This window comes from Thermobia domestica, chromosome 15 (genome assembly GCF_964235325.1).
Source record: "Thermobia domestica chromosome 15, izTheDome1.hap1.1, whole genome shotgun sequence".
In the NCBI taxonomy this organism is placed as follows: domain Eukaryota; kingdom Metazoa; phylum Arthropoda; class Insecta; order Zygentoma; family Lepismatidae; genus Thermobia; species Thermobia domestica.
Genome location: NC_137468.1, coordinates 127,261,473 through 127,275,713, shown reverse-complemented (window position 1 = coordinate 127,275,713; position 14,241 = coordinate 127,261,473). Strand labels below are relative to the sequence as shown.

The window sequence follows — 14,241 nt, the reverse complement described above, 5'->3', positions numbered from 1 at the left end:
TAAGATCACTATTTATTACCACTCAGTATCTAGCATTGCATTTTCGAACACTCAAGTATTGTGGTTATTCAGTTTTTTGTGTAGGATTACTGTCCTTGCGATTTGGTGGGAATGTGATTGTTCGTGAAGTCGTATGCAACTGTAGCTGGAGAGCACAATAACAAGATTTTTTTTTTTTTTTTTTTTTTGAGAATCTTGAAAACAGGTAAGCAAACTTTAATTTTATTACATTAAGGGGATGTCTACCCATCATCACAAGCTTCAGACTCTCCATAAGGTAACATGTAAGATTTAATTCATAAATATCTTACAAAATACTGCACCTAGAAACTTGCAATTTTCTATACGAATGCCAAAGAGCAATACAAAGGAGGTGGTTATCTCAATTTTAAACTTAATAACTTAGATTAATTGTAATAATTACTTCCGTAATGACGGAATCATTACTTCAGATAAAGGATCAAGAGACCACTTTCATACCTCATAAACTACTACGGGTGACATTCTTTAAAGAACACATGCTGGGAAGGGATGCATTGTGGCAATTTGAAAACCGAAACTCATGTCCACCACCTCCATTTTCATAATTCACGCCTTGAGCAGTTTACCTCCCCCCCCCTCTTCCCTTACTTCCCTACTGAGTTCCTACAACTTTACGACGGCAACTTTAGAACAAAGATAATGATCTTTGAAACCTCAGTATCAAACATATGTTTCCGATTGCTTTTCTACATCTTTCGTTGATTCAAGCTGACGAATTCTCTCTGCCTCTGCTTTCACCTCTGCCACTGACAACTATAGTACTATACAACCAAAGAAAGTCTACATGTTTCTTATTTGCCTATTTGTTTTGTTTTCTGGATGGATAGGTTTCTTTTCGTTTTATATTAATCACAGAAAACCACAGTATATTTCTGCGATTAGAACGAATTAATTGTAAGCAGGGGTGGCAGAAAACAAGTTTTCCTTTTTTAAAATAACTAGTTTGGTTTACCAAAACTCCTGTCCGTGTGAGACAAAAAAAAAAAAGAAAAACTTCCTAGATCACCAAAATTGGTCAAAATATAGAGTCAAGAGTCAGAAATTGAGTTTGTTATTAATACCATTTACTCAAATCGGAAGTGGTTTAAATAAACTATTTCCGGTTTGATCATTGATCACCATAAATCCAAAACAGTAATATGTAGTGAGATCCGGTTTTGTGCTTCGTAAGAACACATTTAATCTCTATTATTAACTCTCTACTAAAATCGGGGGCGCGGTGGCTCAGTGGTAGAGCGTTCACCTCTGGTGCTTGGGGTCCCGGGTTCGATCCCAGCCCCCGCCAAGTGAACTTTGTGGTGGACAAACAGTGCTCGTGGGTTTTCTCGAGGTTCTCCCGTTTCCTCCCACCTTCTTCATTCCACCATTTTCACTCATCTCTCATCATCACAGTCTCCTTTAGCCTAACCGGCATAATCGTGGGACGTAAAACTCAAAGATTTCATTTCATTTTTCTCTACTAAAACCGAAAATGATTCAAATTAACTATAATTTCTGGTTTCAATAAATATTGATCTACGTGGAGCAAAAACAGTAAAAAAAAAATAGATGAAAGCGGTTTCCTTCAATCGAATGGCTCTCAAGCGTCTCAAGTCTTCCTTTCATCTCCTCTTTTGATCTTCAATTGAAACCTGAAGTCGTAGGAATTAACCACTTCCGGTTTCAGTAATGATCTCCATAGAACAGGAATGGTAAAAGCAAGAAGCGGTTTACTTCCTATTCAGCGTTCTAAAAATAATTACTATCTTCAGTCTTAAGCCTCTATTCAAACCAAAAGAGATGGAAATCAACCACTTCCGGTTTTAACGGTGATAGCTATAGAATAAGAACTGTAATATACAACAAAAGCGGTTTTCTGCAATCAATTAGTCGTCTGCACAAGAATCTATTTCGTCTCTAGTTTATTCTCTACTAAAACCGGAAGTAGTAGAAATTACTACAATTTCCAGTTTCAATATTAATTGTGAAAATATCGTACCACAAAAAACAAACTCCTTTGCGTGGTGTACACCTGATACTGCTATTTGTTTTTGAACAATTTTCTTTACCTTATGGATAATCGTGTCTTCTATTTTTTAAACCATAAAATAAGTCAAACTCGATGTCATACATAAACTAGTTACCAGCAGAGCACAAATTATTTACTAGTCTGCCCATTCAGCACTGTTCAAGATTGACTAAGCTAGACCGAGTAGCGCGTCTGAATAAGGGATTGTGAGTTATGGAAACTAATATATAAAATTATTTGCATGAAGTTAAATCTACTTTAGATTTGTAATAATCGATAAGAAATTGTAAACATCTAAGATTATTTGGTTCATACAGTTACAGTTAAGAAATAGATAAGAGCCTAAGATAGATTGGGTTAGAGCTAAGTTAGGATAAAGCTGGAAGTATAAAACCTTCAATTATCCTATTCTATGACAACCAATAAGGCTACATAATCTTCAATAAAATTCTGTAAGCGTTTACATATTTTTGTAATGAAAGTCTTGCGAAAAGAGCTAGTTAACCTTTGACCTCGAGTTGGACCGGTTTGCGGTCATTAATAAAATATTTATTTAACTCAGTTATCTGGGTCATGATTTTTAGAAAATCGAAACTTATTTCCAAGAGTAAACTACCCTGTGGATTCTTTGTAGGACAAATGAGTTACTCTATATTGTCAGGTTACAAACAGGATGGCCTGGGTCTTTTTATATATATATATATATATATATATATATATATATATATATATATATATATATATATATATATATATATATATATATATATATATATATATATATATATAGTCAGAAAAGAACTCATCCCAAGACTGAAATACTTCTTTTTTTTTCCTAAAAACACAACACAGTATAGGGTTGTAATTACAATATTGAAGTATGAAACAAACAAAATCCGTTGGAGACGTTTCCGAGAAGACCTTTTTCTCCCTAATTTTCACCCTTCAGGAAACTAAATCACTCTTATTTTTAGAGGTACAAGAAAATGGACCCCTTTCCTGGAGAATCCTGGAAAACTGACACACTTCCTATATCAATTAGAATCTAGGCTGAAAATAATCACTTATCCAACATTTCGCTCTCTAGTTATTTCTTTTTTGTACCATTACAACCAACTTTCTGCGGACTGTATCTCTGAAATAACGCATTTGTGCACCAAGATTGCTCTATAGGCTTTTTCACGTTTACGCTTGAGGATTCACTTCTCAAAGTTATTTCCTAATACCATGTGTATCTATTACCTTTACTTACTTTCGAGTAACAAGAACTAGAAATATTCGAAGCCCTAGTTCTACTTATATTAATGACCATAGTCTGAAACATTATAAAATCGCCCACGTAGTCTAAATTATGGTGATATTACTGCGACCGTCCTTTGTTAGCTTGGTTGGCTTTGTGGATTTAGCGTTTAGCTTCCCTTTCTGCACTAGTGTTGTAAGAGACTGGTGATTACGGAGCCTTCAGTGGGATCCGTATCCTTAGTAACGCATTGAAATTTCAAGGCTCTTCCATCGGGTATCGAACCCGAGATCCGTGCTCCAAAATGACCGAGCTAGGCACTATACCAACGGGAAGAGCTGCTGTATTTTTGAAATGTTACTTACGTATGTTTATTCACAGGCAATTTGGTTCATGGGTTTCGGTCCATCGTTTCTGTTGAATGGATCTTGAAATAAAGTTTTCTTCATTACTTCCTGAAAATTTGAATAATGTTGCCAGGAAGTGGAGTAACTACCCACTACGAATTTCAAATCCCAGTCACTAGAGGGAATTTTGTATTCATGTAAATGTTTCATACAAACTTAGTGCTGCAAAGGAACAATAAATTTCAGCCATGATCTGTATCGAACTGTTGATCCTACTACCCACAGTACATTTTTTACAGTTGAGGCAGTGCTATTATAAAGTTGGAACTAATGCAGCAGCAGGAAATCGTAAGAAGCAGAGTTCAAATTGTCGTGTTCTTTCTTTCTGGCATTTATAAGAAAATCTACCTGCTCTGCAGAAACGAAGGAAACAAATAGGATGAGGGTGGCATCCCGGGGCGTTCTACCACACCCATTGGAAAAGGACTTGGAGGGGCAAATCTCTGCCTGTCAGCAGCACATCTGTTCGTGAAGACCAAATTGGAGCAGATACATTCAACCACTATGTAATATATAGCCCACTACAATGTTACCAAAAAATATTCATTACTCGCGCGTGAAATTGAAACAACTACTTAATTTCTACTGATTTTCTCTATTTATATGGAAGATTTTAAGTTGTTACGTGCCATATTTCGTTAGATATTCATGAAGTAAAATTTACGTTATCTTATGGGAACTGAGAAGCCAGTGGTAAAAGGTATAAGATCCCCTTAAAATGAACTGATCAACTTGAATTTCTGACGCGGTAATCTATAATTATTAAAGATTGTATTAATTAATGTTTTATTGTTAAAACATTTTTCGTTATGCATATTAGGGGGTGGATGACTACTGTATTGACGATGTGAATTCACATTTTGAAGTCGACCACCTTGGTCGACTACTATGTTTTCCGATAGCCATTAAATATTGATACGATTCTTGTCTCAAAGTTCCGCGAAAGAAATAATAAAGCATGTAAAGTAGGAAATACTGTTAACTTTTGAATGAAAACAGTAATCGACCTAGGGTGGTCGACTTCTGTACCTTCGTGGTCGACTACTGTATTTGATCTAATTATTGAAAGTCTGGTTTGAAAAATAGTGCTAAATAATTTCCTAATCATCAATTGTTACTGGTTATCGTCATGAATTGTCTCGTAAGGCATTTCATTAAACACTTTGTCTTGATTTAATTATTCATTTTAGAAAAAAGCCAATTTAATGTAGAAACTTGGAAAGTAGTGAGATTGAAAGTATTTCTAGCGATAAACACATCATTAAATGATGTAGCTTAGTTCATACCTATCATTTTCATGATAGGTCCTACCTTTCTATTCATTTAAATTAGGGGCAATACTCTGCAACATAGCCAACTTTGAAGCCGATATGCAGTTTAGGTTTGATCACGCATAACTGCTGAGTTCAAAAGTGTTAAGTGTTGGGCTCAAAATTCGCCCTATTTCTTTAGGCAGGAAACATTTTATTCTATTTTTCATTATGTTCGCTTGCCTGTTTCCCCTAAGTGATTCTACACACCATTCGATTTCTGTCGTATGACTCACACAAATTACATTTAATAAGCCAGATACAGTAATTACTTTGTTAGTTTCATTCGATTCCGAATCGTAATCCAATAAATGGGAATAACCTTATTTAAATCAATGTAGGATAACCTTGTAGTACGACAATTAGCGTAGAAAAAAATCGAATGGTGTGTACAGACACTAACAGTTTTCTTGCTGTGTAATTGTACTTACCATTCTTATCATGACCGAAAACCTGAAACAATCTCTCTTGTTTTCAGAGAAAACGGTCTAAGTCAAAGCTCCAGTCAACAAGAAACGTTTGTTTAACTACACTGAAGATTCTATGAAGAATGCTTTGGAAGCCGTAAGGTCGAAGGGAATGAGTGCGCGGAAAGCCTCTAGTACGTTTGGTGTGCCAAAAACAACTTGTAGATAAATTATACGGCAGGCGTCCAGAAGGAAGATAAACGGGTCCCTCAACTATATTGTCAGAGAAAGAAGAGAAACAACTTGCAGATTGGTTGAATGCTGTGGCGAAATCAGGGTTTCCTAGAAAAAAGAATTATCTTCTAAACACGATGCAAAAAGTTGTTACTTCTGGTAGCTGGCCTAGGTCCTTGCAGTACTAGCTGTTTTACTGCTGATGGGAAAACTTTACCAACGATGGTTGTATTTCCATATGTAAAACCTCCTAAAAACATCGTGGAGTCGGTTCCGGCAGGATGTGGCTTAGGTCTATCCGATTCTGGATGGATGAAGTCTGAAACTTTTTACAAGTATGTTGCAAATTTACTTCTACCATGGTTGAAAGAACAAACCATGTTTCCCGTCTTTTTTCTTGTTGATGGGCATAATACACACTTTTCACACAAGCCAGTTCTGCTCAGATAACGGTATCATCTTGTATGCCCTTTACCCTAATGCTACACATATATTGCAACCTGCTGATGTAGGAGTTTTTAGAGGCTTGAATACTGAGTGGAAACGAATTGTTCATGAATGGTAAGGACAGAATCCTAACCAGGTCCTATCTAAACAATCTTTTTGTCCATTTCTCTTGAAAGTAATACCACGTAGAGCAACACCAGGAATCATAAAAAATGCCTTCAAAAATGCGGACTTTTCTCATGTGAGTCCAATAACGTTGATTATACGAAGTGTTTCAAATCAAGAAACAATGATTCCTTACTCAGTAGTGTTTCTCAAGATATCAGTAAATCTACAATTATTAATGAGAAATACAAAATTGCGCTCGAGGTTGGAACTATGAACTTGGGTTAGATGTGACACAAAAGTTTCAAAAACCAGCGGAATCTTGTGAAGAAACGAATGTTTCTGATCACGAACTTGCTATATTTACACTGTGGCGAAAACTTTGGCAAAAAGGTGTTGAAAACAGACCCGATAGTTTGTGTACGGGAGAAATGGAAGCTACAAAAGAAAATGCATTCCAAACTGTTACGCCGGAATTGCGTGAAGTTGACGCTAGTGACCAAGGTACTAGTCAAGTTAAAAATCTTCCTCAGACTTGTACACATCAAGTTCTTTTCTAGATCATTTGTGGTGGCCAGGCGAAGGAACATCAGCGAGGAAGAATAGCAACAGAAGATTAGAGAAACTTCCTTCGTCGTGTCTTCTTCTGAATGGATTAAGTACTACTCAAAGAAAGAGAAAGCTTAAGTCTTACAGGAGAGAAAGAAAGAAGAGCGTAAAAGAAAATCTACGGAAACAAAGGAAAAGAGGAAATATGAAAGAAAGCCAGTTACTTTGGAAGGAACGTCTACTTTGAACCGAGACAAAAGTAACCAAAATCAAGTTGAAGACAGTGGAGAACGTTTTGTCAAGGACATGCAAGACAAGGACGAAAATGTAATTCAAAATAACATAGGCCTAACAAATACCATTGGGACTTCTTTCAGTGTAACACACCTGTGCAAAAGTGTGCCAACAAATAGGGAGAAAAGCAGAAGGACAAATGACGTTGGAGATGATGCTGCAAATGGAAAAGTTGAGTGTATGCAATGTGAACAGTACGTTGACACTGAATTGAATAACCCGCTAAAGTGCGTTACGTGTAACCAATGTTCCGGGAAATTGCATTTGGTATGCATTCCCTAAATACACCGAGCATTTTATCCTGATTTAGAAGCATCAACTCCATACACTTATGAAGAATTTTAGTATCCTCGATGCTTTTATGGACAAAGTAACTCCAGTGATGAAGAATTTCTGTTGAACTGTAGAAGGATGTAAGCAAACGTATTACTAACATTAGTATTACAGTTCTTTGCACTATACTAGTTTATTAGAAGGGACAACATACACGAAAAGTGTTTTTTTTTTTTTAAGTTTTGTAATATATTGTTAAGTGTTTAGGCATATCTTTCATATTTTAGGCATATAACTGTCTAATATTTTTAGTGGTCGACTACTGTAACAAACACAGGTCAACCACTGATTTTATATTGTCGAGTACTATACGTTTTAGTAGTTTTCACAAAATTTAAATTTAAAACCTTAGAAGAATTTTACTCAACGTTTGATCCATTGTATTTTTGCAGAACATTGCACTCTATAAAATGCAATGTACTTTCTTTCTTTTGTAATAAACCAGTCAGCACTAGCAAAGCTTCAAAGTAGATAGTTGTCAAATTCGGTCGACTACTGTCGCATTTACCCTATAAGACCTGAATTTAGAAATTTTATAACTAATTTAATACTAATGAAATTAACATTAGCGGTTTGATTTTCATTGGACTTATTTGGATTACGCTCTGAAATTAGAATTTCTAAGTAATCACAATTATGTTTCCCAGAATAAAGAAAAGAATTTTGTCACCGCGTCTGAACGGAACAAGCGTTTATTTCATTATAATTATTGTGTTTGTAGATGAAATAGATATTTGTACACTGAATAGAAATATGATTACAGAAATATTAGTTTTACAGATAGTTTTATGGGGAACGCACTAAGAATCATAGAACAACGACGACAGGCGGCTCACAAAGAAACTGTACCCAGAATATCCAAAAGTGCACTAATCATTTGTGTACACTGAGGGCGCAAGGAATTCCCAGCTATTTTCTGAAGAATACATGGACCAAAATAGGCGAAATGTACGGCTTAGCTGCAACATCAGCATGCTGTGATGTTGATAGCAAGGATCTTATAAATAGAGGATCTGCCCTTACAATAAAATCTTGAAGCCATACGTCACAGTTTCGCCACCCCTACTCTGCCCACTCCGCCCAATAGGATCGCTATGTTTTGAGCCAACAAACATGGCAGAAACGAAAGTAGCCAATCAGACGATGTCGGAAACGAGAGTAGCCAATCAGACGTGCCGATGCTCGGTTGTTTTTTAGCTTCATCAATTTAATAGGATGGAGATACACATGGGCGAATCCTCTATTTATAACATCCTTGGTTGATAGCTTAAGCGATTCAAGATGGCGGACGAAACATTCAAGATGGCCAACACTTTTACACCATATATTTGGTCTAGGAATTAATTCGTGCGGTTGGTACGCACACATTGAAGCTGTAGTACAAACACAAAATACATAAATACCTTAAGAAAAATATTGTCCATCGCTACCCACCAATTTCGCCCATCTGTCAGGCAATGTACGGATTCCGTGGCGAAAGAAGTCCTCATCCTTGGAAGCGATCCAGTCAGAGACCCATGTTTCGATATCTTCTGAAGAAGTAAACCGCTGTCCAATCAAATCGTTGTTCATGCAATCGAACAAGTAGTAGTCCGAAGGAGCAACGTCTGGTGAATACGGCGGGTGGGGTAAAACTTCCCATCCGACATTTTCTAAATAGGTTTTGACCGGTTTTGCGACATGTGGGCGAGCGTTATCATGTTGAACAATAAGTTTATCATGTCTGTTCTCCCATTCTGGTCGTGTTCTGGCCAGAGCTTGCTTCAAACGCATTAATTGTTGTCGATAACGTTCTCCATTCATAGTTTCACCCGGTTGCAGCAGCTCATAGTACACCACACCTTTCATATCCCACCATATGCACAGCATAACCTTTGCACAGTGAATATCTCGTTTTGGTTGTGATGGACCTGGTTCACCTGGTTTCACCCAGGCCTTTTTTCGTTTAGGGTTCTCGTAATGGATCCACTTCTCATCACCCGTAATAATTCGATGCAGAAACCCCTTTCTGTTCTGTCGTTGAAGCAGCAATTCGCAAATGGTTTTTCGTCTTTCAACGTCTCTGTCTTTCAATTCATGTGGAACCCAATGTGACATCTTTTGAATCATTCCCATGGCCTTCAAGCGTTTGGAGACTGTTGTTTGATCAACGCCTAATGCTGCTGCAAGTTGTTCCTGCGTTTGACACGAATCCTGCTCGAGCAATGCTGTCAATTCTTCGTCTTGAAATTTTTTTGGCTGTCCAGCTCGCTCTTGGTCTGCCAAGCCGAAATCACCACTTCTAAACCGCGCAAACCACTTCTGACACGTTCGCTCAGCTAGAGCATGGTCACCATACACTTCCACAAAAATACGATGACTTTCAGTCGCACTTTTCTGCATGTTAAAGTAATGCAGCAGGACACCCCGCAAAAACACTTTATCAGGCACAAATTGCGCCATGTTCACTTAACTACAAACTGGTGTTGTTGACGCTTTAATCAACTGCCCTATACTACGAACGATACGCGATGACAGGGGTTTGCAACACATGTGTGGATACACGGAACTGTGGGACGCTCCGTTCGTTGCGCCATCTCTTGTCCACCCGCACGAATTAATTCCTAAACCAAATATATATATATATATATATATATATATATATATATATATATATATATATATATATATAAAATATAATATAATATACAAAATATGCTGACTTGCAACATTGAGTGAATGTTGCCCTCATTTCCCACTTCAATTAGTTAAAGTCCAAACAACAGAACTATTTCGAAAGACTGTAGGAAGCCACAAACCCATCTTCATTAAAATTGGATAAATTGTAGTTTTTTGCGGAACAGATAAAGGACATACAAGCAAATGCAAGTTTGAGTCCAATGATAGAAGTTTGCTACTTTTGATGCTATGCATTATAAATGAGAAAGAAAGGATCTTTTCCTTTTTGTTGAATTGCAGGTTTTTCTCACCTACTTTACCAATTTCATTGTTTTATACAAATCGGGTTTATTTTAGGAATTTTCGCGGAACATAATTTCTTTCAGCAGAGGAGGGTTTTTGCCTCCCTTATTTTTGGCTGATTCCATCTCCAAGTAGTGGAATCGTGAGGAAACCTCACAGAACATATAGATTTTGATTGAATATAGTGTATATTTTTACGAAAGCTATCGTGGGAAATATTTTCTAAATCACAAGGGGTGTTCGCTTTTGTATCCGTGACTACTTCTAAACTCAAGCATAGCTGATAACGAAATTTTCGAGGGATTTTTTTTTTTAACTGCTAAGCATAATCTATCCCATTATTCTTCACTAATTTTAACTGTATCCAAGGGGAATCTTTGGAAAACCTGAAATAAAATACACGGCATATTGTACAAAATCATATATATTTTAATACGACAGATCCCAACCTTTCGCAGAGGGGTCATTGGTAATTAAAGTATACGCCACATTGCAGCAGAATCGAATCATTTCTGTGAAAGTTTATTAAGAAATTACTTTATTTAACTAAGGAAACCTCGAAATTTAGGGGAACTTACGGAACAAGCTAATTTTCAGGCCCATGTCTTTCTTTTATAAAATGATATTGGTATGAATAATTTAAGTGAAAAATAAAATATATTGGGAACCCTCAAACTAGAAATAAGAAACTCGGCACATAAACTTCTCATTACAAATAAGGGGACACGTGTCCGAGCCTTTCCAAATTTCTTGCTTTAAGGAAGGGTAGGAGATTGCTCTCTATACTTCTTTCGCCATATCAAAAGCTACGTTGTCTGTTTGTGATCGTATCACTTGGAAACGTCTGAACAATTTGATATAAATTCTGGGGCATAGTTAGTACCAGTTAGTCAAGCTAGGATTTTATCATATCACTGATTAAAGGGCGTATGCTACGTAAGTAAGGCGGCTCAAATACTTATACCAAAAATGTTATCTTGCAAGTTTTTATCTTTACATTTTCGTTGAAATGCATATCCTGTGGGGGTCAAATACTTCCCATAAACCTATTCTCCACGTGAGAACCGGCGTTTCATCTATTCCCTAAATAAGAGTCCTTAGTGACTGCCTAATCAGCGCCCAGACCATACCACTTAAGCTAGAATTTTCAAATTTGGACAGTACCGGTACGTAGGATTTGTGATGCACTTTCGGAAATTCGGCGTGGAAAGATGGATATAACGGTGGTAATTATTAAAATGTCCATATTTGTCTATTATGGTTACAGATACGAAATTTGGTGTTTGGACTTCTCATTCAAAATAATTAAAGGCGTGTTTCAGCGTTTATTTCCCATAAACGTTAAGAAAAAAAGATGAGAGTTGCAATTGTCGTAATATGAAGATGGCATTATGAAGAAATTGCTGGAATGATAACGTGGGAGAAGACTGGAAGAGCCCGAGGAAGCCCAAGGACACTTTGCAGTCCACCACAAGCTTATATGACCTCGGATCGACTCACGGACCTCTCACACTAGAGAGGAACCATCTTGTCCGCAAGTATCGAGAGGAATGATTGTTGACATGAATACATACTAGACCTAAGAGATTTGTGATAAATGATTTCGTTCACTATATCCGTATCTACTGCAGCTTCAGTAAGCTAGTAAAATCAGTACCCGTAACATGCAGGGAAACTACGGACACGTCCACTACAAGCTCACGACCTCGGATCGAATCAGGGACCTCTCACACCTTCGTATCTGCCAAGCAATATTGAGAGTAATGATTGTTGACGTGAACACATTAGTCCAAAGAGGGATACAGAATGTAATATTGTTTACTCTATTCATATCTACTACAGCTTCAGTACTAGTGAAATCAGTATCCTTAGCATGCAGTAATTTGTCCATATAAATTATTATTGACTATTCGTAATATTAAATGTTCAAGGTGAAAATTCGTATCTATATGTGTCACGAAAGTTTTGTCTATATATTTGGCCGTGTACCCATTTCGGTGTTCACTAACTGAACATATATAATATAAGAAAATATATTTTGAAGTATTGATTTGACATGTTTACACAACCAAGGTTCTCCATATAAGAGATTTATGATCTTATCTGTATGAACAGGTGTGAATGACATTATCGCGTTTACTGCAGAGTTAGCAGTGGTGAAGGATGTGTAGTGAGAAACTACGGACTAGAAATTTATAATATGCAGTTGTATGTTTTATGTGTGATACCTCCAAGGATCCCACAATAGATGAAATCAAAAGCAGTCTTCACACAAGACAAGTAGCACTTTAAAGGTAAACCATTTGTCTGTGATTCAGGTGTTCTTCACTTTATTTGTTGGAGTAGTAGGTGAGTATTACTAACAGTAAGTAGCGGTCTTATATTGACGCGAATGTCTTACTGAGTCATCAAGATTTCTAAAAGAATGAACTTTTTAATACATGACTTTTAATGCTGAAATGTTAGGAATTTCAAAACATATTTTTCTTATGTTTCCAGCCAGTCATCGAATACTCGTTGCATAAAACCAACGATTCCCATGTTAAAATCTTAAACACTGGTAAATGATTTAATATTTTGTAGTGTACAGCAGCGGTTTCGCTTCAGACCTTAAGCGGACCTGGGAAGTGGAAGGCTTAAAACTTGTTGTGACAAGAATATGTGTAATTCAACCTCGGAGGTTTTGCAGTTGTGCGGTTTGCATATCTTATAAAGATTGCTATCTACTAGAACCTCTAACCCTATTAAAATAGTAGCGTGAAATTATTCTCTGAGGAAAGCGAGCCGAGCTACTGACAATACACACAAGAAGGAATGAACACTACATCGCTTCCTGTATTTTGGAGAAATTGCTTTGAATGGATAAATTTTCTCCTTTCACCCCTTGGTTTATTGAGCTTTCGAGCCTCAATTACAATAAAAGATATTCAGAAAGTGTTTCTAAATGGAAAAGATCAAGTAGTTTCTAAATGGAAAAGATCAAGTAGCAAATATCATATTTAGTTGGCGTCTAATATAGTGTCATATTTAACTTTGACAGAATAATCTTTATATTCTTTAATACATTCATCTGTTCATATTAGTTTTGGTATTTTCCAACTGCATTTTAGATTAAGATAATTATTTTAAGTATGTACAGTCTTGTTTAAAACAGCTATGTAAATCATTGTATTTTTTTTTTTACATGAAATTAAGTAAAATCTTTGATTGAGATAACTATTTAAAGTAGTGTAATTTACTTTTTATTGCAGCGAGAATATAATCTAAAATTTAAGTGGAATGCCAGATCTTTTAACAAGATGTGCATAAGTATATTAAGCATGCTGAAGTGATATTTTCCTAGGGTAGTTATTTCTTTATTAATTATGTAGCATGCCCGTGTGGCTAAGTTAAGGTATACGCTTTTGGCGTGGGACACTCAGATTCGATCTCCAGTGTTAGCTTATGCGGTTTGGATCCCAGTGTAAGCTATAGATCGACGTTCATATAGCATCGCTGCTGAAAGCTGCAATAAGTGTTTGTTCATTCTTAATTATAATCAATTTCCATCTACGACAAGTGAATCCTTGCACTCAGCATGTTGTGCTTATAAGATAGGAAATTAAAGCAGTATCGAAATTCTTTCCCATTTTATGAGCGAACTAGTTTTATGCTAGATTTCACACCTTCAATACAGGGCTCTAACCAGAACACTAAGGCAAGGGAGAGCAATATAGTTTTTGGCTGCAAACTGGAAATGAAATATTTCAGTTTTACGTTCCATAACTATGTCCTGTAGGCTAAACAAAAGGTGATGTAGAGAATTAAGTAATGGGATAAAGTGGGATGAAACGGAAGAATCACTAGAAAATTCACATAGGCAGTGTTTGTGTACTACAAAGCTCACTTGGCATGAGGTAGTACC

General features: G+C 36.5%; 2 protein-coding genes across 6 annotated transcripts in view; one reads left to right on the top strand and one right to left on the bottom strand.

Moving 5' to 3' along the window:
- slif (cationic amino acid transporter slimfast) overlaps positions 1–14,241 on the top strand; it is a 638,367-nt gene that overhangs the window by 250,755 nt on the left and 373,371 nt on the right. The window contains exon 2 of one of the 4 annotated variants that reach the window (XM_081740110.1): positions 12,453–12,631. The exons of the other annotated variants lie outside the window; for them this stretch is intronic. The gene's annotated coding sequence lies outside the window, so the exon portion shown is untranslated. The remainder of the gene's footprint in view (positions 1–12,452; positions 12,632–14,241) is intronic. 4 annotated transcript variants of the gene reach the window in all.
- LOC145671225 (uncharacterized) overlaps positions 1–14,241 on the bottom strand; it is a 315,575-nt gene that overhangs the window by 100,641 nt on the left and 200,693 nt on the right. The window lies entirely within an intron of this gene.